Source organism: Crinia signifera, chromosome 2 (genome assembly GCF_055691185.1).
Source record: "Crinia signifera chromosome 2, ASM5569118v1, whole genome shotgun sequence".
Taxonomy (NCBI): Eukaryota; Metazoa; Chordata; class Amphibia; order Anura; family Myobatrachidae; genus Crinia; species Crinia signifera.
Window position 1 is genome coordinate 152,720,235 of NC_139218.1, and position 25,163 is coordinate 152,745,397.

The window sequence follows — 25,163 nt, forward strand, 5'->3', positions numbered from 1 at the left end:
AATCTGTGCTGCCAAATCCAAAAATCACTCCTTCCCTTCTGAGTCCTGCCATGCGCCCCACTGGTATTTTTTGGTCACATGTGAGGCATTGCCGTACTCAGGAGAAACTGGGGCACAGATTTTGGGGTGCTTTGTCTCCTTCATTCCTTGTGAAAATGAAAAATTTTGAGCCAGAACTGCATGTTTGTGTAAAAAAATGTAATTTTCCATTTTCACATCCCAGTTGTACCAAAATTGGTGAAACCCCTGGGGGTTTGAAATGTACACTATACCCCTAGATGAATTCCCTGAGGGGTGTACTTTGCAAAATGGGGTGACTTGTGGGGGGGTTCCACTGTATTGGTGCTTTGGGAGTCTTGCTAATGCAACATGGCACCCACCATTCATTCCACCAAAATCTGTGCTGCCAAATCCAAAAATCACTCCTTCCCTTCTGAGTCCTGCCATGCGCCCCACTGGTATTTTTTGGTCACATGTGAGGCATTGCCGTACTCGGGAGAAACTGGGGCACAGATTTTGGGGTGCTTTGTCTCCTTCATTCCTTGTGAAAATGAAAAATTTTGAGCCAGAACTGCATGTTTGTGTAAAAAAATGTAATTTTCCATTTTCACATCCCAGTTGTACCAAAATTGGTGAAACCCCTGGGGGTTTGAAATGTACACTATACCCCTAGATGAATTCCCTGAGGGGTGTACTTTGCAAAATGGGGTGACTTGTGGGGGGGTTCCACTGTATTGGTGCTTTGGGAGTCTTGCTAATGCAACATGGCACCCACCATTCATTCCACCAAAATCTGTGCTGCCAAATCCAAAAATCACTCCTTCCCTTCTGAGTCCTGCCATGCGCCCCACTGGTATTTTTTGGTCACATGTGAGGCATTGCCGTACTCGGGAGAAATTGGGGCACAGATTTTGGGGTGCTTTGTCTCCTTCATTCCTTGTGAAAATGAAAAATTTTGAGCCAGAACTGCATGTTTGTGTAAAAAAATGTAATTTTCCATTTTCACATCCCAGTTGTACCAAAATTGGTGAAACCCCTGGGGGTTTGAAATGTACACTATACCCCTAGATGAATTCCCTGAGGGGTGTAGATTGCAAAATGGGGTGACTTGTGGGGAAGGTTCCTAACTTTTAGCACTTATGGTGCCTAGAAACCTACATGGTGCCTAAAAAAAAATCTCATAAAAAGGAGGCTCCAAAATCAAGTAGGTGCTCCTTCTATTATGAAGCCTGTGGTTTGGTCAACGTGCACACTAGGGCCACATATAGGATATTTTTGAAAACACAAGAATTGGGGGAATCAATTTTTAGTCACATTTCTCTAGTAAAATCTACTGTATTTGTTAGAAAAATGTATTAAAATTGAAACTCTGCAAAAAAAAAGAAATTTTGAAATTTCACCTACACTTTGTTTTAATTCCTGTGAAACACCTAAAGGGTTAACAAACTTCCAAAATGCTGTTTTGAATACTGTGAGGGGTGCAGTTTTTGAAATGGCATCATTTATGGGGGTGTCTCACATACAAGTCCCTCAAAGTCACATCAGAACTGAACTGGTCCCTAAAAAAATCAGTGTTTGAAATTTTCTTGAAAATTTGAGAATTTGCTAGTCATATTTGAAGCCTCCTAGTGTCCAAAAAAATGAAAAGGGGGTTGAAATAATGATGGCAACATAAAGTAGACATATGGTCTATGTTAGTTATTAACTATTTTGAGTGGTATGATTATTTGTCTCACAAGCAGAAAATTTAACATTTTGCATATTGCTAAATTTTCCATTTTTTCACGATATTTTGGTATTTTTCACAAAAAAACACAGACTGTATCGACCAAAATTTACCACTAACTTGAAGTACAATGTGTCACGAGAAAACAATCTCAAAATCACTGGGATAAGTAAAAGCAAAAAAAAATTATCCCCACTTAAGTGAGACATGTCAGATTTGAAAAAAAGGGCTCTGTCATGAAGGCACAAACTGGCTCTGTCATGAAGGGGTTAAAATGGGGGTACTTGTGAGTTATCCGGGCTCCCGATTTTTTGATTGTATGCCTTAAGTTAAGGCATACAATCCGATGCGATGCGATGCGATATCGCATCGCATCGCATCGCATCCGACCATCGGATGCGATGACCCGATTTTTCCATAGGAATCAATGTTAAAATGATTTCTATGGAAAAAGGGGTCCTTTTCATACCCCTACTATCCAAGTGGGCATGGAGTTGGATATAAACCTGTGGCGAGCGTAGCGAGCCACTGAGCCCGAAGCGTGGCGAACAAAGCGAGCCCCGCGAGGGGACGGTATTCCGTGTCCCCTCGCGGGGCTCGCTACGCTCGCCACGCTTCGGGCTCGGTGGCTCGCTACGCTCGCCACAGGTTTATATCCAACTCCATGCCCACTTGGATAGTAGGGGTATGAAAAGGACCCCTTTTTCCCATTGAATTCCATGTTAAAATGGACTCAGTCCATTTTAACATTGATTCCTATGGAAAAATCGGGTCATCGCATCGCATCGCATCCGATGGTCGCATGCGATGCGATGCGATGTCCCGATCCGACCCGATTTTAAAATCGGGCGCCCGGATAACTCACAAGTACCAAAATGGGACCTCATTTATCGTTTTTGCAAAAGTATGAAGGGAGAAAAAATTATTGTCAACAAAAATCACCTTTTAGAAATAATACATATAATGATTTATTGTCAACAAAAATCACCTTTTAGAAATAATACACATAATGATATGAAGATTATTTGTCTTTTTGGATTTTCACATTCAAAGAGTGTGGCCGGTTAGCTCAGTTGGTTAGAGCGTGGTGCTAATAACGCCAAGGTCTTGGGTTCGATCCCCACACTGGCCTTTTGTTTATCTTGATGACCCAACATCATTGACAACAATGGATTTAAACTTGTAGTACAGTGCTTGGAAACTAGGCTTCATCATCAGTATTGGCTATAGTGATTATCCTAGTAACTGCCTTGAATACATTGTAGATCTTTTACCATTATACTTTAAATATATAGTATTTTACACCCTATTTTTATTTTGCTTTGGACTGTAGGAAGAAATGAAAGCCCTATTACCAATGCCACACTTCAAAGCACTTTATGCTTTATAATTTTTCTTTCAAATAGAAATGCTTTTCAATCAATATATGATCTACTACGTGGCCCATGCGTAAATGTTTCATGCAAATAAAATACAATTCATTTTATAGTGAGGTTGGTGGTTTGTAGTAGGATGAAAGAAGAACTGGTTCATATGTAGCCATTTCGAGAAGCTGTGCAAAACTGATCTTCTTTGCCATGCTGTATCAACACATCCAGGGAAAGAAGTGTAGGGCACAAAGTCAATTTGTAACTTCAATTTTTAAAGAAACAAAACCATATACAATTCTTAACTAACAATTTATCTGAAGCAAGTAACTTAATCTTTAAAATGGGACCTCATTTATCGTTTTTGCAAAAAGTATGAAGGGAGAAAAAATGATTGTCAACAAAAATCACCTTTCAGAAATAATACATATAATGATTTGAAGATTATTTGTCATTTTGGATTTTCACATTCAAACAGTGTGGCCGGTTAGCTCAGTTGGTTAGAGCGTGGTGCTAATAACGCCAAGGTCTTGGGTTCGATCCCCACACTGGCCATTTGCTTTTCTTGATGACCCAACATCATTGACAACAATGGATTTAAACTTGTAGTACAGTGCTTGGAAACTAGGCTTCATCATCAGTATTGGCTATAGTGATTATCCTAGTAACTGCCTTGAATACATTGTAGATCTTTTACCATTATACTTTAAATATATAGTATTTTACACCCTATTTTTATTTTGCTTTGGACTGTAGGAAGAAATGAAAGCCCTATTACCAATGCCACACTTCAAAGCACTTTATGCTTTATGATTTTTCTTTCAAATAGAAATGCTTTTCAATCAATATATGATCTACTACGTGGCCCATGCGTAAATGTTTCATGCAAATAAAATACAATTCATTTTATAGTGAGGTTGGTGGTTTGTAGTAGGATGAAAGAAGAACTGGTTCATATGTAGCCATTTCGAGAAGCTGTGCAAAACTGATCTTCTTTGCCATGCTGTATCAACACATCCAGGGAAAGAAGTGTAGGGCACAAAGTCAATTTGCAACTTCAATTTTTAAAGAAACAAAACCATATACAATTCTTAACTAACAATGTATCTGAAGCAAATAACTTAATCTTTAAAATGGGACCTCATTTATCGTTTTTGCAAAAGTATGAAGGGAGAAAAAATGATTGTCAACAAAAATCACCTTTTAGAAATAATACATATAATGATTTGAAGATTATTTGTCATTTTGGATTTTCACATTCAAACAGTGTGGCCGGTTAGCTCAGTTGGTTAGAGCGTGGTGCTAATAAAGCCAAGGTCTTGGGTTCGATCCCCACACTGGCCATTTGTTTTTCTTGATGACCCAACATCATTGACAACAATGGATTTAAACTTGTAGTACAGTGCTTGGAAACTAGGCTTCATCATCAGTATTGGCTATAGTGATTATCCCTTGTAGCTGCCTTGAATACATTGTAGATCTTTTACCATTATCCTTTAAATATATAGTATTTTACACCCTATTTTTATTTTGCTTTGGGCTGTAGGAATAAATGAAAGCCCTATTACCAATGCCACACTTCAAAGCACTTTATGCTTTATGATTTTTCTTTAAAATAGAAATGCTGTTCAATAAATATATGATCTACTACGTGGCCCATGCGTAAATGTTTCATGCAAATAAAATACAATTCATTTTATAGTGAGGTTGGTGGTTTGTAGTAGGATGAAAGAAGAACTGGTTCATATGTAGCAATTTTGAGAAGCTGTGCAAAACTGATCATCTTTGCCATGCTGTATCAACACATCCAGGGAAAGAAGTGTAGGGCACAAAGTCAATTTGTAACTTCAATTTTTAAAGAAACAAAACCATATACAATTCTTAACTAACAATGTATCTGAAGCAAATAACTTAATCTTTAAAATGGGGGTACTTGTGAGTTATCCGGGCTCCCGATTTTTTGATTGTATGCCTTAAGTTAAGGCATACAATCCGATGCGATGCGATGCGATATCGCATCGCATCGCATCGCATCCGACCATCGGATGCGATGACCCGATTTTTCCATAGGAATCAATGTTAAAATGATTCCTATGGAAAAAGGGGTCCTTTTCATACCCCTACTATCCAAGTGGGCATGGAGTTGGATACAAACCTGTGGCGAGCGTAGCGAGCCACCGAGCCCGAAGCGTGGCGAGCGAAGCGAGCCCCGCGAGGGGACGGTATTCCGTGTCCCCTCGCGGGGCTCGCTACGCTCGCCACGCTTCGGGCTCGGTGGCTCGCTACGCTCGCCACAGGTTTATATCCAACTCCATGCCCACTTGGATAGTAGGGGTATGAAAAGGACCCCTTTTTCCCATTGAATTCCATGTTAAAATGGACTCAGTCCATTTTAACATTGATTCCTATGGAAAAATCGGGTCATCGCATCGCATCCGATGGTCGCATGCGATGCGATGCGATGTCCCGATCCGACCCGATTTTAAAATCGGGCGCCCGGATAACTCACAAGTACCAAAATGGGACCTCATTTATCGTTTTTGCAAAAGTATGAAGGGAGAAAAAATTATTGTCAACAAAAATCACCTTTTAGAAATAATACATATAATGATTTATTGTCAACAAAAATCACCTTTTAGAAATAATACACATAATGATATGAAGATTATTTGTCTTTTTGGATTTTCACATTCAAAGAGTGTGGCCGGTTAGCTCAGTTGGTTAGAGCGTGGTGCTAATAACGCCAAGGTCTTGGGTTCGATCCCCACACTGGCCATTTGTTTATCTTGATGACCCAACATCATTGACAACAATGGATTTAAACTTGTAGTACAGTGCTTGGAAACTAGGCTTCATCATCAGTATTGGCTATAGTGATTATCCTAGTAACTGCCTTGAATACATTGTAGATCTTTTACCATTATACTTTAAATATATAGTATTTTACACCCTATTTTTATTTTGCTTTGGACTGTAGGAAGAAATGAAAGCCCTATTACCAATGCCACACTTCAAAGCACTTTATGCTTTATGATTTTTCTTTCAAATAGAAATGCTTTTCAATCAATATATGATCTACTACGTGGCCCATGCGTAAATGTTTCATGCAAATAAAATACAATTCATTTTATAGTGAGGTTGGTGGTTTGTAGTAGGATGAAAGAAGAACTGGTTCATATGTAGCCATTTCGAGAAGCTGTGCAAAACTGATCTTCTTTGCCATGCTGTATCAACACATCCAGGGAAAGAAGTGTAGGGCACAAAGTCAATTTGCAACTTCAATTTTTAAAGAAACAAAACCATATACAATTCTTAACTAACAATTTATCTGAAGCAAGTAACTTAATCTTTAAAATGGGACCTCATTTATCGTTTTTGCAAAAGTATGAAGGGAGAAAAAATGATTGTCAACAAAAATCACCTTTTAGAAATAATACATATAATGATTTGAAGATTATTTGTCATTTTGGATTTTCACATTCAAACAGTGTGGCCGGTTAGCTCAGTTGGTTAGAGCGTGGTGCTAATAAAGCCAAGGTCTTGGGTTCGATCCCCACACTGGCCATTTGTTTTTCTTGATGACCCAACATCATTGACAACAATGGATTTAAACTTGTAGTACAGTGCTTGGAAACTAGGCTTCATCATCAGTATTGGCTATAGTGATTATCCCTTGTAGCTGCCTTGAATACATTGTAGATCTTTTACCATTATCCTTTAAATATATAGTATTTTACACCCTATTTTTATTTTGCTTTGGGCTGTAGGAATAAATGAAAGCCCTATTACCAATGCCACACTTCAAAGCACTTTATGCTTTATGATTTTTCTTTAAAATAGAAATGCTGTTCAATAAATATATGATCTACTACGTGGCCCATGCGTAAATGTTTCATGCAAATAAAATACAATTCATTTTATAGTGAGGTTGGTGGTTTGTAGTAGGATGAAAGAAGAACTGGTTCATATGTAGCAATTTTGAGAAGCTGTGCAAAACTGATCATCTTTGCCATGCTGTATCAACACATCCAGGGAAAGAAGTGTAGGGCACAAAGTCAATTTGTAACTTCAATTTTTAAAGAAACAAAACCATATACAATTCTTAACTAACAATGTATCTGAAGCAAATAACTTAATCTTTAAAATGGGGGTACTTGTGAGTTATCCGGGCTCCCGATTTTTTGATTGTATGCCTTAAGTTAAGGCATACAATCCGATGCGATGCGATGCGATATCGCATCGCATCGCATCGCATCCGACCATCGGATGCGATGACCCGATTTTTCCATAGGAATCAATGTTAAAATGATTCCTATGGAAAAAGGGGTCCTTTTCATACCCCTACTATCCAAGTGGGCATGGAGTTGGATACAAACCTGTGGCGAGCGTAGCGAGCCACCGAGCCCGAAGCGTGGCGAGCGAAGCGAGCCCCGCGAGGGGACGGTATTCCGTGTCCCCTCGCGGGGCTCGCTACGCTCGCCACGCTTCGGGCTCGGTGGCTCGCTACGCTCGCCACAGGTTTATATCCAACTCCATGCCCACTTGGATAGTAGGGGTATGAAAAGGACCCCTTTTTCCCATTGAATTCCATGTTAAAATGGACTCAGTCCATTTTAACATTGATTCCTATGGAAAAATCGGGTCATCGCATCGCATCCGATGGTCGCATGCGATGCGATGCGATGTCCCGATCCGACCCGATTTTAAAATCGGGCGCCCGGATAACTCACAAGTACCAAAATGGGACCTCATTTATCGTTTTTGCAAAAGTATGAAGGGAGAAAAAATTATTGTCAACAACAATCACCTTTTAGAAATAATACATATAATGATTTATTGTCAACAAAAATCACCTTTTAGAAATAATACACATAATGATATGAAGATTATTTGTCTTTTTGGATTTTCACATTCAAAGAGTGTGGCCGGTTAGCTCAGTTGGTTAGAGCGTGGTGCTAATAAAGCCAAGGTCTTGGGTTCGATCCCCACACTGGCCATTTGTTTTTCTTGATGACCCAACATCATTGACAACAATGGATTTAAACTTGTAGTACAGTGCTTGGAAACTAGGCTTCATCATCAGTATTGGCTATAGTGATTATCCCTTGTAGCTGCCTTGAATACATTGTAGATCTTTTACCATTATCCTTTAAATATATAGTATTTTACACCCTATTTTTATTTTGCTTTGGGCTGTAGGAATAAATGAAAGCCCTATTACCAATGCCACACTTCAAAGCACTTTATGCTTTATGATTTTTCTTTAAAATAGAAATGCTGTTCAATAAATATATGATCTACTACGTGGCCCATGCGTAAATGTTTCATGCAAATAAAATACAATTCATTTTATAGTGAGGTTGGTGGTTTGTAGTAGGATGAAAGAAGAACTGGTTCATATGTAGCAATTTTGAGAAGCTGTGCAAAACTGATCATCTTTGCCATGCTGTATCAACACATCCAGGGAAAGAAGTGTAGGGCACAAAGTCAATTTGTAACTTCAATTTTTAAAGAAACAAAACCATATACAATTCTTAACTAACAATGTATCTGAAGCAAATAACTTAATCTTTAAAATGGGGGTACTTGTGAGTTATCCGGGCTCCCGATTTTTTGATTGTATGCCTTAAGTTAAGGCATACAATCCGATGCGATGCGATGCGATATCGCATCGCATCGCATCGCATCCGACCATCGGATGCGATGACCCGATTTTTCCATAGGAATCAATGTTAAAATGATTCCTATGGAAAAAGGGGTCCTTTTCATACCCCTACTATCCAAGTGGGCATGGAGTTGGATACAAACCTGTGGCGAGCGTAGCGAGCCACCGAGCCCGAAGCGTGGCGAGCGAAGCGAGCCCCGCGAGGGGACGGTATTCCGTGTCCCCTCGCGGGGCTCGCTACGCTCGCCACGCTTCGGGCTCGGTGGCTCGCTACGCTCGCCACAGGTTTATATCCAACTCCATGCCCACTTGGATAGTAGGGGTATGAAAAGGACCCCTTTTTCCCATTGAATTCCATGTTAAAATGGACTCAGTCCATTTTAACATTGATTCCTATGGAAAAATCGGGTCATCGCATCGCATCCGATGGTCGCATGCGATGCGATGCGATGTCCCGATCCGACCCGATTTTAAAATCGGGCGCCCGGATAACTCACAAGTACCAAAATGGGACCTCATTTATCGTTTTTGCAAAAGTATGAAGGGAGAAAAAATTATTGTCAACAACAATCACCTTTTAGAAATAATACATATAATGATTTATTGTCAACAAAAATCACCTTTTAGAAATAATACACATAATGATATGAAGATTATTTGTCTTTTTGGATTTTCACATTCAAAGAGTGTGGCCGGTTAGCTCAGTTGGTTAGAGCGTGGTGCTAATAACGCCAAGGTCTTGGGTTCGATCCCCACACTGGCCATTTGTTTATCTTGATGACCCAACATCATTGACAACAATGGATTTAAACTTGTAGTACAGTGCTTGGAAACTAGGCTTCATCATCAGTATTGGCTATAGTGATTATCCTAGTAACTGCCTTGAATACATTGTAGATCTTTTACCATTATACTTTAAATATATAGTATTTTACACCCTATTTTTATTTTGCTTTGGACTGTAGGAAGAAATGAAAGCCCTATTACCAATGCCACACTTCAAAGCACTTTATGCTTTATGATTTTTCTTTCAAATAGAAATGCTTTTCAATCAATATATGATCTACTACGTGGCCCATGCGTAAATGTTTCATGCAAATAAAATACAATTCATTTTATAGTGAGGTTGGTGGTTTGTAGTAGGATGAAAGAAGAACTGGTTCATATGTAGCCATTTCGAGAAGCTGTGCAAAACTGATCTTCTTTGCCATGCTGTATCAACACATCCAGGGAAAGAAGTGTAGGGCACAAAGTCAATTTGTAACTTCAATTTTTAAAGAAACAAAACCATATACAATTCTTAACTAACAATTTATCTGAAGCAAGTAACTTAATCTTTAAAATGGGACCTCATTTATCGTTTTTGCAAAAGTATGAAGGGAGAAAAAATGATTGTCAACAAAAATCACCTTTTAGAAATAATACATATAATGATTTGAAGATTATTTGTCATTTTGGATTTTCACATTCGAACAGTGTGGCCGGTTAGCTCAGTTGGTTAGAGCGTGGTGCTAATAACGCCAAGGTCTTGGGTTCGATCCCCACACTGGCCATTTGTTTTTCTTGATGACCCAACATCATTGACAACAATGGATTTAAACTTGTAGTACAGTGCTTGGAAACTAGGCTTCATCATCAGTATTGGCTATAGTGATTATCCTAGTAACTGCCTTGAATACATTGTAGATCTTTTACCATTATACTTTAAATATATAGTATTTTACACCCTATTTTTATTTTGCTTTGGACTGTAGGAAGAAATGAAAGCCCTATTACCAATGCCACACTTCAAAGCACTTTATGCTTTATGATTTTTCTTTCAAATAGAAATGCTTTTCAATCAATATATGATCTACTACGTGGCCCATGCGTAAATGTTTCATGCAAATAAAATACAATTCATTTTATAGTGAGGTTGGTGGTTTGTAGTAGGATGAAAGAAGAACTGGTTCATATGTAGCCATTTCGAGAAGCTGTGCAAAACTGATCTTCTTTGCCATGCTGTATCAACACATCCAGGGAAAGAAGTGTAGGGCACAAAGTCAATTTGCAACTTCAATTTTTAAAGAAACAAAACCATATACAATTCTTAACTAACAATGTATCTGAAGCAAATAACTTAATCTTTAAAATGGGACCTCATTTATCGTTTTTGCAAAAGTATGAAGGGAGAAAAAATGATTGTCAACAAAAATCACCTTTTAGAAATAATACATATAATGATTTGAAGATTATTTGTCATTTTGGATTTTCACATTCAAACAGTGTGGCCGGTTAGCTCAGTTTGTAAGAGCGTGGTGCTAATAACGCCAAGGTCTTGGGTTCGATCCCCACACTGGCCATTTGTTTTTCTTGATGACCCAACATCATTGACAACAATGGATTTAAACTTGTAGTACAGTGCTTGGAAACTAGGCTTCATCATCAGTATTGGCTATAGTGATTATCCCTTGTAGCTGCCTTGAATACATTGTAGATCTTTTACCATTATCCTTTAAATATATAGTATTTTACACCCTATTTTTATTTTGCTTTCGGCTGTAGGAATAAATAAAAGCCCTATTACCAATGCCACACTTCAAAGCACTTTATGCTTTATGATTTTTCTTTAAAATAGAAATGCTTTTCAATAAATATATGATCTACTACGTGGCCCATGCGTAAATGTTTCATGCAAATAAAATACAATTCATTTTATAGTGAGGTTGGTGGTTTGTAGTAGGATGAAAGAAGAACTGGTTCATATGTAGCAATTTTGAGAAGCTGTGCAAAACTGATCATCTTTGCCATGCTGTATCAACACATCCAGGGAAAGAAGTGTAGGGCACAAAGTCAATTTGTAACTTCAATTTTTAAAGAAACAAAACCATATACAATTCTTAACTAACAATGTATCTGAAGCAAATAACTTAATCTTTAAAATGGGACCTCATTTATCGTTTTTGCAAAAGTATGAAGGGAGAAAAAATGATTGTCAACAAAAATCACCTTTTAGAAATAATACATATAATGATTTATTGTCAACAAAAATCACCTTTTAGAAATAATACACATAATGATATGAAGATTATTTGTCTTTTTGGATTTTCGCATTCAAAGAGTGTGGCCGGTTAGCTCAGTTGGTTAGAGCGTCGTGCTAATAACGCCAAGGTCTTGGGTTCGATCCCCACACTGGCCATTTGTTTTTCTTGATGACCCAACATCATTGACAACAATGGATTTAAACTTGTAGTACAGTGCTTGGAAACTAGGCTTCATCATCAGTATTGGCTATAGTGATTATCCTAGTAACTGCCTTGAATACATTGTAGATCTTTTACCATTATACTTTAAATATATAGTATTTTACACCCTATTTTTATTTTGCTTTGGACTGTAGGAAGAAATGAAAGCCCTATTACCAATGCCACACTTCAAAGCACTTTATGCTTTATGATTTTTCTTTAAAATAGAAATGCTTTTCAATCAATATATGATCTACTACGTGGCCCATGCGTAAATGTTTCATGCAAATAAAATACAATTCATTTTATAGTGAGGTTGGTGGTTTGTAGTAGGATGAAAGAAGAACTGGTTCATATGTAGCCATTTCGAGAAGCTGTGCAAAACTGATCTTCTTTGCCATGCTGTATCAACACATCCAGGGAAAGAAGTGTAGGGCACAAAGTCAATTTGCAACTTCAATTTTTAAAGAAACAAAACCATATACAATTCTTAACTAACAATGTATCTGAAGCAAATAACTTAATCTTTAAAATGGGACCTCATTTATCGTTTTTGCAAAAGTATGAAGGGAGAAAAAATGATTGTCAACAAAAATCACCTTTTAGAAATAATACATATAATGATTTGAAGATTATTTGTCATTTTGGATTTTCACATTCAAACAGTGTGGCCGGTTAGCTCAGTTGGTTAGAGCGTGGTGCTAATAACGCCAAGGTCTTGGGTTCGATCCCCACACTGGCCATTTGTTTTTCTTGATGACCCAACATCATTGACAACAATGGATTTAAACTTGTAGTACAGTGCTTGGAAACTAGGCTTCATCATCAGTATTGGCTATAGTGATTATCCCTTGTAGCTGCCTTGAATACATTGTAGATCTTTTACCATTATCCTTTAAATATATAGTATTTTACACCCTATTTTTATTTTGCTTTGGGCTGTAGGAATAAATGAAAGCCCTATTACCAATGCCACACTTCAAAGCACTTTATGCTTTATGATTTTTCTTTAAAATAGAAATGCTGTTCAATAAATATATGATCTACTACGTGGCCCATGCGTAAATGTTTCATGCAAATAAAATACAATTCATTTTATAGTGAGGTTGGTGGTTTGTAGTAGGATGAAAGAAGAACTGGTTCATATGTAGCAATTTTAAGAAGCTGTGCAAAACTGATCATCTTTGCCATGCTGTATCAACACATCCAGGGAAAGAAGTGTAGGGCACAAAGTCAATTTGTAACTTCAATTTTTAAAGAAACAAAACCATATACAATTCTTAACTAACAATGTATCTGAAGCAAATAACTTAATCTTTAAAATGGGGGTACTTGTGAGTTATCCGGGCTCCCGATTTTTTGATTGTATGCCTTAAGTTAAGGCATACAATCCGATGCGATGCGATGCGATATCGCATCGCATCGCATCCGACCATCGGATGCGATGACCCGATTTTTCCATAGGAATCAATGTTAAAATGATTTCTATGGAAAAAGGGGTCCTTTTCATACCCCTACTATCCAAGTGGGCATGGAGTTGGACATAAACCTGTGGCGAGCGTAGCGAGCCACCGAGCCCGAAGCGTGGCGAGCGAAGCGAGCCCCGCGAGGGGACGGTATTCCGCCACAGGTTTATATCCAACTCCATGCCCACTTGGATAGTAGGGGTATGAAAAGGACCCCTTTTTCCCATTGAATTCCATGTTAAAATGGACTCAGTCCATTTTAACATTGATTCCTATGGAAAAATCGGGTCATCGCATCGCATCGCATCCGATGGTCGCATGCGATGCGATGCGATGTCCCGATCCGACCCGATTTTAAAATCGGGCGCCCGGATAACTCACAAGTACCAAAATAGGACCTCATTTATCGTTTTTGCAAAAGTATGAAGGGAGAAAAAATTATTGTCAACAAAAATCACCTTTTAGAAATAATACATATAATGATTTATTGTCAACAAAAATCACCTTTTAGAAATAATACACATAATGATATGAAGATTATTTGTCTTTTTGGATTTTCACATTCAAAGAGTGTGGCCGGTTAGCTCAGTTGGTTAGAGCGTGGTGCTAATAACGCCAAGGTCTTGGGTTCGATCCCCACACTGGCCATTTGTTTATCTTGATGACCCAACATCATTGACAACAATGGATTTAAACTTGTAGTACAGTGCTTGGAAACTAGGCTTCATCATCAGTATTGGCTATAGTGATTATCCTAGTAACTGCCTTGAATACATTGTAGATCTTTTACCATTATACTTTAAATATATAGTATTTTACACCCTATTTTTATTTTGCTTTGGACTGTAGGAAGAAATGAAAGCCCTATTACCAATGCCACACTTCAAAGCACTTTATGCTTTATGATTTTTCTTTCAAATAGAAATGCTTTTCAATCAATATATGATCTACTACGTGGCCCATGCGTAAATGTTTCATGCAAATAAAATACAATTCATTTTATAGTGAGGTTGGTGGTTTGTAGTAGGATGAAAGAAGAATTGGTTCATATGTAGCCATTTCGAGAAGCTGTGCAAAACTGATCTTCTTTGCCATGCTGTATCAACACATCCAGGGAAAGAAGTGTAGGGCACAAAGTCAATTTGTAACTTCAATTTTTAAAGAAACAAAACCATATACAATTCTTAACTAACAATTTATCTGAAGCAAGTAACTTAATCTTTAAAATGGGACCTCATTTATCGTTTTTGCAAAAGTATGAAGGGAGAAAAAATGATTGTCAACAAAAATCACCTTTCAGAAATAATACATATAATGATTTGAAGATTATTTGTCATTTTGGATTTTCACATTCAAACAGTGTGGCCGGTTAGCTCAGTTGGTTAGAGCGTGGTGCTAATAACGCCAAGGTCTTGGGTTCGATCCCCACACTGGCCATTTGTTTTTCTTGATGACCCAACATCATTGACAACAATGGATTTAAACTTGTAGTACAGTGCTTGGAAACTAGGCTTCATCATCAGTATTGGCTATAGTGATTATCCTAGTAACTGCCTTGAATACATTGTAGATCTTTTACCATTATACTTTAAATATATAGTATTTTACACCCTATTTTTATTTTGCTTTGGACTGTAGGAAGAAATGAAAGCCCTATTACCAATGCCACACTTCAAAGCACTTTATGCTTTATGATTTTTCTTTAAAATAGAAATGCTTTTCAATCAATATATGATCTACTATGTGGCCCATGCGTAAATGTTTCATGCAAATAAAATACAATTCATTTTATAGTGAGGTTGGTGGTTTGTAGTAGGATGAAAGAAGAACTGGTTCATATGTAGCCATTTCGAGAAGCTGTGCAAAACTGATCTTCTTTGCCATGCTGTATCAACACATCCAGGGAAAGAAGTGTAGGGCACAAAGTCAATTTGCAACTTCAATTTTTAAAGAAACAAAACCATATACAATTCTTAACTAACAATGTATCTGAAGCAAGTAACTTAATCTTTAAAATGGGACCTCATTTATCGTTTTTGCAAAAGTATGAAGGGAGAAAAAATGATTGTCAACAAAAATCACCTTTTAGAAATAATACATATAATGATTTGAAGATTATTTGTCATTTTGGATTTTCACATTCAAACAGTGTGGCCGGTTAGCTCAGTTGGTTAGAGCGTGGTGCTAATAACGCCAAGGTCTTGGGTTCGATCCCCACACTGGCCATTTGTTTTTCTTGATGACCCAACATCATTGACAACAATGGATTTAAACTTGTAGTACAGTGCTTGGAAACTAGGCTTCATCATCAGTATTGGCTATAGTGATTATCCCTTGTAGCTGCCTTGAATACATTGTAGATCTTTTACCATTATCCTTTAAATATATAGTATTTTACACCCTATTTTTATTTTGCTTTGGGCTGTAGGAATAAATGAAAGCCCTATTACCAATGCCACACTTCAAAGCACTTTATGCTTTATGATTTTTCTTTAAAATAGAAATGCTTTTCAATAAATATATGATCTACTACGTGGCCCATGCGTAAATGTTTCATGCAAATAAAATACAATTCATTTTATAGTGAGGTTGGTGGTTTGTAGTAGGATGAAAGAAGAACTGGTTCATATGTAGCAATTTTGAGAAGCTGTGCAAAACTGATCATCTTTGCCATGCTGTATCAACACATCCAGGGAAAGAAGTGTAGGGCACAAAGTCAATTTGTAACTTCAATTTTTAAAGAAACAAAACCATATACAATTCTTAACTAACAATGTATCTGAAGCAAATAACTTAATCTTTAAAATGGGACCTCATTTATCGTTTTTGCAAAAGTATGAAGGGAGAAAAAATGATTGTCAACAAAAATCACCTTTTAGAAATAATACATATAATGATTTATTGTCAACAAAAATCACCTTTTAGAAATAATACACATAATGATATGAAGATTATTTGTCTTTTTGGATTTTCGCATTCAAAGAGTGTGGCCGGTTAGCTCAGTTGGTTAGAGCGTGGTGCTAATAACGCCAAGGTCTTGGGTTCGATCCCCACACTGGCCATTTGTTTTTCTTGATGACCCAACATCATTGACAACAATGGATTTAAACTTGTAGTACAGTGCTTGGAAACTAGGCTTCATCATCAGTATTGGCTATAGTGATTATCCTAGTAACTGCCTTGAATACATTGTAGATCTTTTACCATTATACTTTAAATATATAGTATTTTACACCCTATTTTTATTTTGCTATGGACTGTAGGAAGAAATGAAAGCCCTATTACCAATGCCACACTTCAAAGCACTTTATGCTTTATGATTTTTCTTTAAAATAGAAATGCTTTTCAATCAATATATGATCTACTACGTGGCCCATGCGTAAATGTTTCATGCAAATAAAATACAATTCATTTTATAGTGAGGTTGGTGGTTTGTAGTAGGATGAAAGAAGAACTGGTTCATATGTAGCCATTTCGAGAAGCTGTGCAAAACTGATCTTCTTTGCCATGCTGTATCAACACATCCAGGGAAAGAAGTGTAGGGCACAAAGTCAATTTGCAACTTCAATTTTTAAAGAAACAAAACCATATACAATTCTTAACTAACAATGTATCTGAAGCAAATAACTTAATCTTTAAAATGGGACCTCATTTATCGTTTTTGCAAAAGTATGAAGGGAGAAAAAATGATTGTCAACAAAAATCACCTTTTAGAAATAATACATATAATGATTTGAAGATTATTTGTCATTTTGGATTTTCACATTCAAACAGTGTGGCCGGTTAGCTCAGTTGGTTAGAGCGTGGTGCTAATAACGCCAAGGTCTTGGGTTCGATCCCCACACTGGCCATTTGTTTTTCTTGATGACCCAACATCATTGACAACAATGGATTTAAACTTGTAGTACAGTGCTTGGAAACTAGGCTTCATCATCAGTATTGGCTATAGTGATTATCCCTTGTAGCTGCCTTGAATACATTGTAGATCTTTTACCATTATCCTTTAAATATATAGTATTTTACACCCTATTTTTATTTTGCTTTGGGCTGTAGGAATAAATGAAAGCCCTATTACCAATGCCACACTTCAAAGCACTTTATGCTTTATGATTTTTCTTTAAAATAGAAATGCTTTTCAATAAATATATGATCTACTACGTGGCCCATGCGTAAATGTTTCATGCAAATAAAATAGAATTCATTTTATAGTGAGGTTGGTGGTTTGTAGTAGGATGAAAGAAGAACTGGTTCATATGTAGCAATTTTGAGAAGCTGTGCAAAACTGATCATCTTTGCCATGCTGTATCAACACATCCAGGGAAAGAAGTGTAGGGCACAAAGTCAATTTGTAACTTCAATTTTTAAAGAAACAAAACCATATACAATTCTTAACTAACAATGTATCTGAAGCAAATAACTTAATCTTTAAAATGGGACCTCATTTATCGTTTTTGCAAAAGTATGAAGGGAGAAAAAATGATTGTCAACAAAAATCACCTTTTAGAAATAATACATATAATGATTTGAAGATTATTTGTCATTTTGGATTTTCGCATTCAAACAGTGTGGCCGGTTAGCTCAGTTGGTTAGAGCGTGGTGCTAATAACGCCAAGGTCTTGGGTTCGATCCCCACACTGGCCATTTGTTTTTCTTGATGACCCAACATCATTGACAACAATGGATTTAAACTTGTAGTACAGTGCTTGGAAACTAGGCTTCATCATCAGTATTGGCTATAGTGATTATCCCTTGTAGCTGCCTTGAATACATTGTAGATCTTTTACCATTATCCTTTAAATATATAGTATTTTACACCCTATTTTTATTTTGCTTTGGGCTGTAGGAATAAATGAAAGCCCTATTACCAATGCCACACTTCAAAGCACTTTATGCTTTATGATTTTTCTTTAAAATAGAAATGCTTTTCAATAAATATATGATCTACTACGTGGCCCATGCGTAAATGTTTCATGCAAATAAAATAGAATTCATTTTATAGTGAGGTTGGTGGTTTGTAGTAGGATGAAAGAAGAACTGGTTCATATGTAGCAATTTTGAGAAGCTGTGCAAAACTGATCATCTTTGCCATGCTGTATCAACACATCCAGGGAAAGAAGTGTAGGGCACAAAGTCAATTTGTAACTTCAATTTTTAAAGAAACAAAACCATATACAATTCTTAACTAACAATGTATCTGAAGCAAATAACTTAATCTTTAAAATGGGACCTCATTTATCGTTTTTGCAAAAGTATGAAGGGAGAAAAAATGATTGTCAACAAAAATCACCTTTTAGAAATAATACATATAATGATTTGAAGATTATTTGTCATTTTGGATTTTCACATTCAAACAGTGTGGCCGGTTAGCTCAGTTGGTTAGAGCGTGGTGCTAATAACGCCAAGGTCTTGGGTTCGATCCCCACACTGGCCATTTGTTTTTCTTGATGACCCAACATCATTGACAACAATGGATTTAAACTTGTAGTACAGTGCTTGGAAACTAGGCTTCATCATCAGTATTGGCTATAGTGATTATCCCTTGTAGCTGCCTTGAATACATTGTAGATCTTTTACCATTATCCTTTAAATATATAGTATTTTACACCCTATTTTTATTTTGCTTTGGGCTGTAGGAATAAATGAAAGCCCTATTACCAATGCCACACTTCAAAGCACTTTATGCTTTATGATTTTTCTTTAAAATAGAAATGCTTTTCAATAAATATATGATCTACTACGTGGCCCATGCGTAAATGTTTCATGCAAATAAAATACAATTAATTTTATAGTGAGGTTGGTGGTTTGTAGTAGGATGAAAGAAGAACTGGTTCATATGTAGCAATTTTGAGAAGCTGTGCAAAACTGATCATCTTTGCCATGATGTATCAACACATCCAGGGAAAGAAGTGTAGGGCACAAAGTCAATTTGTAACTTCAATTTTTAAAGAAACAAAACCATATACAATTCTTAACTAACAATGTATCTGAAGCAAATAACTTAATCTTTAAAATGGGGGTACTTGTGAGTTATCCGGGCTCCCGATTTTTTGATTGTATGCCTTAAGTTAAGGCATACAATCCGATGCGATGCGATATCGCATCGCATCGCATCGCATCCGACCATCGGATGCGATGACCCGATTTTTCCATAGGAATCAATGTTAAAATGATTCCTATGGAAAAAGGGGTCCTTTTCATACCCCTACTATCCAAGTGGGCATGGAGTTGGATATAAACCTGTGGCGAGCGTAGCGAGCCACCGAGCCCGAAGCGTGGCGAGCGAAGCGAGCCCCGCGAGGGGACGGTATTCCGTGTCCCCTCGCGGGGCTCGCTACGCTCGCCACGCTTCGGGCTCGGTGGCTCGCTACGCTCGCCACAGGTTTATATCCAACTCCATGCCCACTTGGATAGTAGGGGTATGAAAAGGACCCCTTTTTCCCATTGAATTCCATGTTAAAATGGACTCAGTCCATTTTAACATTGATTCCTATGGAAAAATCGGGTCATCGCATCGCATTCGATGGTCGCATGCGATGCGATGCGATGTCCCGATCCGACCCGATTTTAAAATCGGGCGCCCGGATAACTCACAAGTACCAAAATGGGACCTCATTTATCGTTTTTGCAAAAGTATGAAGGGAGAAAAAATTATTGTCAACAAAAATCACCTTTTAGAAATAATACATATAATGATTTATTGTCAACAAAAATCACCTTTTAGAAATAATACACATAATGATATGAAGATTATTTGTCTTTTTGGATTTTCGCATTCAAAGAGTGTGGCCGGTTAGCTCAGTTGGTTAGAGCGTGGTGCTAATAACGCCAAGGTCTTGGGTTCGATCCCCACACTGGCCATTTGTTTATCTTGATGACCCAACATCATTGACAACAATGGATTTAAACTTGTAGTACAGTGCTTGGAAACTAGGCTTCATCATCAGTATTGGCTATAGTGATTATCCTAGTAACTGCCTTGAATACATTGTAGATCTTTTACCATTATACTTTAAATATATAGTATTTTACACCCTATTTTTATTTTGCTTTGGACTGTAGGAAGAAATGAAAGCCCTATTACCAATGCCACACTTCAAAGCACTTTATGCTTTATGATTTTTCTTTCAAATAGAAATGCTTTTCAATCAATAAATGATCTACTACGTGGCCCATGCGTAAATGTTTCATGCAAATAAAATACAATTCATTTTATAGTGAGGTTGGTGGTTTGTAGTAGGATGAAAGAAGAACTGGTTCATATGTAGCCATTTCGAGAAGCTGTGCAAAACTGATCTTCTTTGCCATGCTGTATCAACACATCCAGGGAAAGAAGTGTAGGGCACAAAGTCAATTTGTAACTTCAATTTTTAAAGAAACAAAACCATATACAATTCTTAACTAACAATTTATCTGAAGCAAGTAACTTAATCTTTAAAATGGGACCTCATTTATCGTTTTTGCAAAAGTATGAAGGGAGAAAAAATGATTGTCAACAAAAATCACCTTTTAGAAATAATACATATAATGATTTGAAGATTATTTGTCATTTTGGATTTTCACATTCAAACAGTGTGGCCGGTTAGCTCAGTTGGTTAGAGCGTGGTGCTAATAACGCCAAGGTCTTGGGTTCGATCCCCACATTGGCCATTTGTTTTTCTTGATGACCCAACATCATTGACAACAATGGATTTAAACTTGTAGTACAGTGCTTGGAAACTAGGCTTCATCATCAGTATTGGCTATAGTGATTATCCTAGTAACTGCCTTGAATACATTGTAGATCTTTTACCATTATACTTTAAATATATAGTATTTTACACCCTATTTTTATTTTGCTTTGGACTGTAGGAAGAAATGAAAGCCCTATTACCAATGCCACACTTCAAAGCACTTTATGCTTTATGATTTTTCTTTCAAATAGAAATGCTTTTCAATCAATATATGATCTACTACGTGGCCCATGCGTAAATGTTTCATGCAAATAAAATACAATTCATTTTATAGTGAGGTTGGTGGTTTGTAGTAGGATGAAAGAAGAACTGGTTCATATGTAGCCATTTCGAGAAGCTGTGCAAAACTGATCTTCTTTGCCATGCTGTATCAACACATCCAGGGAAAGAAGTGTAGGGCACAAAGTCAATTTGTAACTTCAATTTTTAAAGAAACAAAACCATATACAATTCTTAACTAACAATGTATCTGAAGCAAATAACTTAATCTTTAAAATGGGGGTACTTGTGAGTTATCCGGGCTCCCGATTTTTTGATTGTATGCCTTAAGTTAAGGCATACAATCCGATGCGATGCGATGCGATATCGCATCGCATCGCATCGCATCCGACCATCGGATGCAATGACCCGATTTTTCCATAGGAATCAATGTTAAAATGATTCCTATGGAAAAAGGGGTCCTTTTCATACCCCTACTATCCAAGTGGGCATGGAGTTGGATATAAACCTGTGGCGAGCGTAGCGAGCCATCGAGCCCGAAGCGTGGCGAGCGAAGCGAGCCCCGCGAGGGGACGGTATTCCGTGTCCCTTCGCGGGGCTCGCTACGCTCGCCACGCTTCGGGCTCGGTGGCTCGCTACGCTCGCCACAGGTTTATATCCAACTCCATGCCCACTTGGATAGTAGGGGTATGAAAAGGACCCCTTTTTCCCATTGAATTCCATGTTAAAATGGACTCAGTCCATTTTAACATTGATTCCTATGGAAAAATCGGGTCATCGCATCGCATCGCATCCGATGGTCGCATGCGATGCGATGCGATGTCCCGATCCGACCCGATTTTAAAATCGGGCGCCCGGATAACTCACAAGTACCAAAATGGGACCTCATTTATCGTTTTTGCAAAAGTATGAAGGGAGAAAAAATTATTGTCAACAAAAATCACCTTTTAGAAATAATACATATAATGATTTATTGTCAACAAAAATCACCTTTTAGAAATAATACACATAATGATATGAAGATTATTTGTCTTTTTGGATTTTCACATTCAAAGAGTGTGGCCGGTTAGCTCAGTTGGTTAGAGCGTGGTGCTAATAACGCCAAGTTCTTGGGTTCGATCCCCACACTGGCCATTTGTTTATCTTGATGACCCAACATCATTGACAACAATGTGCTTGGAAACTAGGCTTCATCATCAGTATTGGCTATAGTGATTATCCTAGTAACTGCCTTGAATACATTGTAGATCTTTTACCATTATACTTTAAATAGGGTATTTTACACCCTATTTTTATTTTGCTTTGGACTGTAGGAAGAAATGAAAGCCCTATTACCAATGCCACACTTCAAAGCACTTTATGCTTTATGATTTTTCTTTCAAATAGAAATGCTTTTCAATCAATATATGATCTACTACGTGGCCCATGCGTAAATGTTTCATGCAAATAAAATACAATTCATTTTATAGTGAGGTTGGTGGTTTGTAGTAGGATGAAAGAAGAACTGGTTCATATGTAGCCATTTCGAGAAGCTGTGCAAAACTGATCTTCTTTGCCATGCTGTATCAACACATCCAGGGAAAGAAGTGTAGGGCACAAAGTCAATTTGTAACTTAAATTTTTAAAGAAACAAAACCATATACAATTCTTAACTAACAATTTATCTGAAGCAAGTAACTTAATCTTTAAAATGGGACCTCATTTATCGTTTTTGCAAAAGTATGAAGGGAGAAAAAATGATTGTCAACAAAAATCACCTTTCAGAAATAATACATATAATGATTTGAAGATTATTTGTCATTTTGGATTTTCACATTCAAACAGTGTGGCCGGTTAGCTCAGTTGGTTAGAGCGTGGTGCTAATAACGCCAAGGTCTTGGGTTCGATCCCCACACTGGCCATTTGTTTTTCTTGATGACCCAACATCATTGACAACAATGGATTTAAACTTGTAGTACAGTGCTTGGAAACTAGGCTTCATCATCAGTATTGGCTATAGTGATTATCCCTTGTAGCTGCCTTGAATACATTGTAGATCTTTTACCATTATCCTTTAAATATATAGTATTTTACACCCTATTTTTATTTTGCTTTGGGCTGTAGGAATAAATGAAAGCCCTATTACCAATGCCACACTTCAAAGCACTTTATGCTTTATGATTTTTCTTTAAAATAGAAATGCTTTTCAATAAATATATGATCTACTACGTGGCCCATGCGTAAATGTTTCATGCAAATAAAATACAATTAATTTTATAGTGAGGTTGGTGGTTTGTAGTAGGATGAAAGAAGAACTGGTTCATATGTAGCAATTTTGAGAAGCTGTGCAAAACTGATCATCTTTGCCATGCTGTATCAACACATCCAGGGAAAGAAGTGTAGGGCACAAAGTCAATTTGTAACTTCAATTTTTAAAGAAACAAAACCATATACAATTCTTAACTAACAATGTATCTGAAGCAAATAACTTAATCTTTAAAATGGGGGTACTTGTGAGTTATCCGGGCTCCCGATTTTTTGATTGTATGCCTTAAGTTAAGGCATACAATCCGATGCGATGCGATGCGATATCGCATCGCATCGCATCGCATCCGACCATCGGATGCGATGACCCGATTTTTCCATAGGAATCAATGTTAAAATGATTCCTATGGAAAAAGGGGTCCTTTTCATACCCCTACTATCCAAGTGGGCATGGAGTTGGATATAAACCTGTGGCGAGCGTAGCGAGCCACCGAGCCCGAAGCGTGGCGAGCGAAGTGTAGGGCACAAAGTCAATTTGTAACTTCAATTTTTAAAGAAACAAAACCATATACAATTCTTAACTAACAATGTATCTGAAGCAAATAACTTAATCTTTAAAATGGGACCTCATTTATCGTTTTTGCAAAAGTATGAAGGGAGAAAAAATGATTGTCAACAAAAATCACCTTTTAGAAATAATACATATAATGATTTGAAGATTATTTTTCATTTTGGATTTTCGCATTCAAAGAGTGTGGCCGGTTAGCTCAGTTGGTTAGAGCGTGGTGCTAATAACGCCAAGGTCTTGGGTTCGATCCCCACACTGGCTATTCGTTTTTCTTGATGACCCAACATCATTGACAACAATGGATTTAAACTTGTAGTACAGTGCTTGGAAACTAGGCTTCATCATCAGTATTGGCTATAGTGATTATCCCTTGTAGCTGCCTTGAATACATTGTAGATCTTTTACCATTATCCTTTAAATATATAGTATTTTACACCCTATTTTTATTTTGCTTTGGACTGTAGGAAGAAATGAAAGCCCTATTACCAATGCCACACTTCAAAGCACTTTATGCTTTATGATTTTTCTTTAAAATAGAAATGCTTTTCAATCAATATATGATCTACTACGTGGCCCATGCGTAAATGTTTCATGCAAATAAAATACAATTCATTTTATAGTGAGGTTGGTGGTTTGTAGTAGGATGAAAGAAGAACTGGTTCATATGTAGCCATTTTGAGAAGCTGTGCAAAACTGATCATCTTTGCCATGCTGTATCAACACATCCAGGGAAAGAAGTATAGGGCACAAAGTCAATTTGTAACTTCAATTTTTAAAGAAACAAATCCATATACAATTATTAACTAACAATGTATCTGAAGCAAATAACTTAATCTTTAAAATGGGACCTCATTTATCGTTTTTGCAAAAGTATGAAGGGAGAAAAAATGATTGTCAACAAAAATCACCTTTTAGAAATAATACATACAATGATTTATTGTCAACAAAAATCAC

At 37.1% G+C, this 25,163-nt stretch overlaps 18 non-coding genes across 18 annotated transcripts; all 18 read left to right on the top strand.

Annotated features, from left to right (window-relative positions):
• Positions 1-2,784: 2,784 nt before the first annotated feature.
• Positions 2,785-2,858, top strand: TRNAI-AAU (transfer RNA isoleucine (anticodon AAU)). The gene has a single exon. It is a non-coding gene; the product is annotated as a tRNA-Ile (tRNA).
• Positions 2,859-3,574: 716 nt separating this feature from the next.
• TRNAI-AAU (transfer RNA isoleucine (anticodon AAU)) lies at positions 3,575-3,648 on the top strand. Its single transcript has one exon. It is a non-coding gene; the product is annotated as a tRNA-Ile (tRNA).
• A 2,147-nt stretch (positions 3,649-5,795) lies between these two features.
• TRNAI-AAU (transfer RNA isoleucine (anticodon AAU)) lies at positions 5,796-5,869 on the top strand. The gene has a single exon. It is a non-coding gene; the product is annotated as a tRNA-Ile (tRNA).
• Positions 5,870-9,448: 3,579 nt separating this feature from the next.
• On the top strand, positions 9,449-9,522 carry TRNAI-AAU (transfer RNA isoleucine (anticodon AAU)). The gene has a single exon. It is a non-coding gene; the product is annotated as a tRNA-Ile (tRNA).
• A 715-nt stretch (positions 9,523-10,237) lies between these two features.
• On the top strand, positions 10,238-10,311 carry TRNAI-AAU (transfer RNA isoleucine (anticodon AAU)). Its single transcript has one exon. It is a non-coding gene; the product is annotated as a tRNA-Ile (tRNA).
• A 2,340-nt stretch (positions 10,312-12,651) lies between these two features.
• TRNAI-AAU (transfer RNA isoleucine (anticodon AAU)) lies at positions 12,652-12,725 on the top strand. The gene has a single exon. It is a non-coding gene; the product is annotated as a tRNA-Ile (tRNA).
• Positions 12,726-14,022: 1,297 nt separating this feature from the next.
• On the top strand, positions 14,023-14,096 carry TRNAI-AAU (transfer RNA isoleucine (anticodon AAU)). Its single transcript has one exon. It is a non-coding gene; the product is annotated as a tRNA-Ile (tRNA).
• A 715-nt stretch (positions 14,097-14,811) lies between these two features.
• Positions 14,812-14,885, top strand: TRNAI-AAU (transfer RNA isoleucine (anticodon AAU)). Its single transcript has one exon. It is a non-coding gene; the product is annotated as a tRNA-Ile (tRNA).
• A 715-nt stretch (positions 14,886-15,600) lies between these two features.
• Positions 15,601-15,674, top strand: TRNAI-AAU (transfer RNA isoleucine (anticodon AAU)). The gene has a single exon. It is a non-coding gene; the product is annotated as a tRNA-Ile (tRNA).
• Positions 15,675-16,436: 762 nt separating this feature from the next.
• On the top strand, positions 16,437-16,510 carry TRNAI-AAU (transfer RNA isoleucine (anticodon AAU)). The gene has a single exon. It is a non-coding gene; the product is annotated as a tRNA-Ile (tRNA).
• Positions 16,511-17,225: 715 nt separating this feature from the next.
• Positions 17,226-17,299, top strand: TRNAI-AAU (transfer RNA isoleucine (anticodon AAU)). The gene has a single exon. It is a non-coding gene; the product is annotated as a tRNA-Ile (tRNA).
• Positions 17,300-18,015: 716 nt separating this feature from the next.
• Positions 18,016-18,089, top strand: TRNAI-AAU (transfer RNA isoleucine (anticodon AAU)). Its single transcript has one exon. It is a non-coding gene; the product is annotated as a tRNA-Ile (tRNA).
• Positions 18,090-18,805: 716 nt separating this feature from the next.
• On the top strand, positions 18,806-18,879 carry TRNAI-AAU (transfer RNA isoleucine (anticodon AAU)). The gene has a single exon. It is a non-coding gene; the product is annotated as a tRNA-Ile (tRNA).
• Positions 18,880-20,232: 1,353 nt separating this feature from the next.
• On the top strand, positions 20,233-20,306 carry TRNAI-AAU (transfer RNA isoleucine (anticodon AAU)). The gene has a single exon. It is a non-coding gene; the product is annotated as a tRNA-Ile (tRNA).
• Positions 20,307-21,021: 715 nt separating this feature from the next.
• TRNAI-AAU (transfer RNA isoleucine (anticodon AAU)) lies at positions 21,022-21,095 on the top strand. The gene has a single exon. It is a non-coding gene; the product is annotated as a tRNA-Ile (tRNA).
• Positions 21,096-22,457: 1,362 nt separating this feature from the next.
• On the top strand, positions 22,458-22,531 carry TRNAI-AAU (transfer RNA isoleucine (anticodon AAU)). The gene has a single exon. It is a non-coding gene; the product is annotated as a tRNA-Ile (tRNA).
• A 693-nt stretch (positions 22,532-23,224) lies between these two features.
• TRNAI-AAU (transfer RNA isoleucine (anticodon AAU)) lies at positions 23,225-23,298 on the top strand. Its single transcript has one exon. It is a non-coding gene; the product is annotated as a tRNA-Ile (tRNA).
• Positions 23,299-24,397: 1,099 nt separating this feature from the next.
• On the top strand, positions 24,398-24,471 carry TRNAI-AAU (transfer RNA isoleucine (anticodon AAU)). Its single transcript has one exon. It is a non-coding gene; the product is annotated as a tRNA-Ile (tRNA).
• Positions 24,472-25,163: the final 692 nt, after the last annotated feature.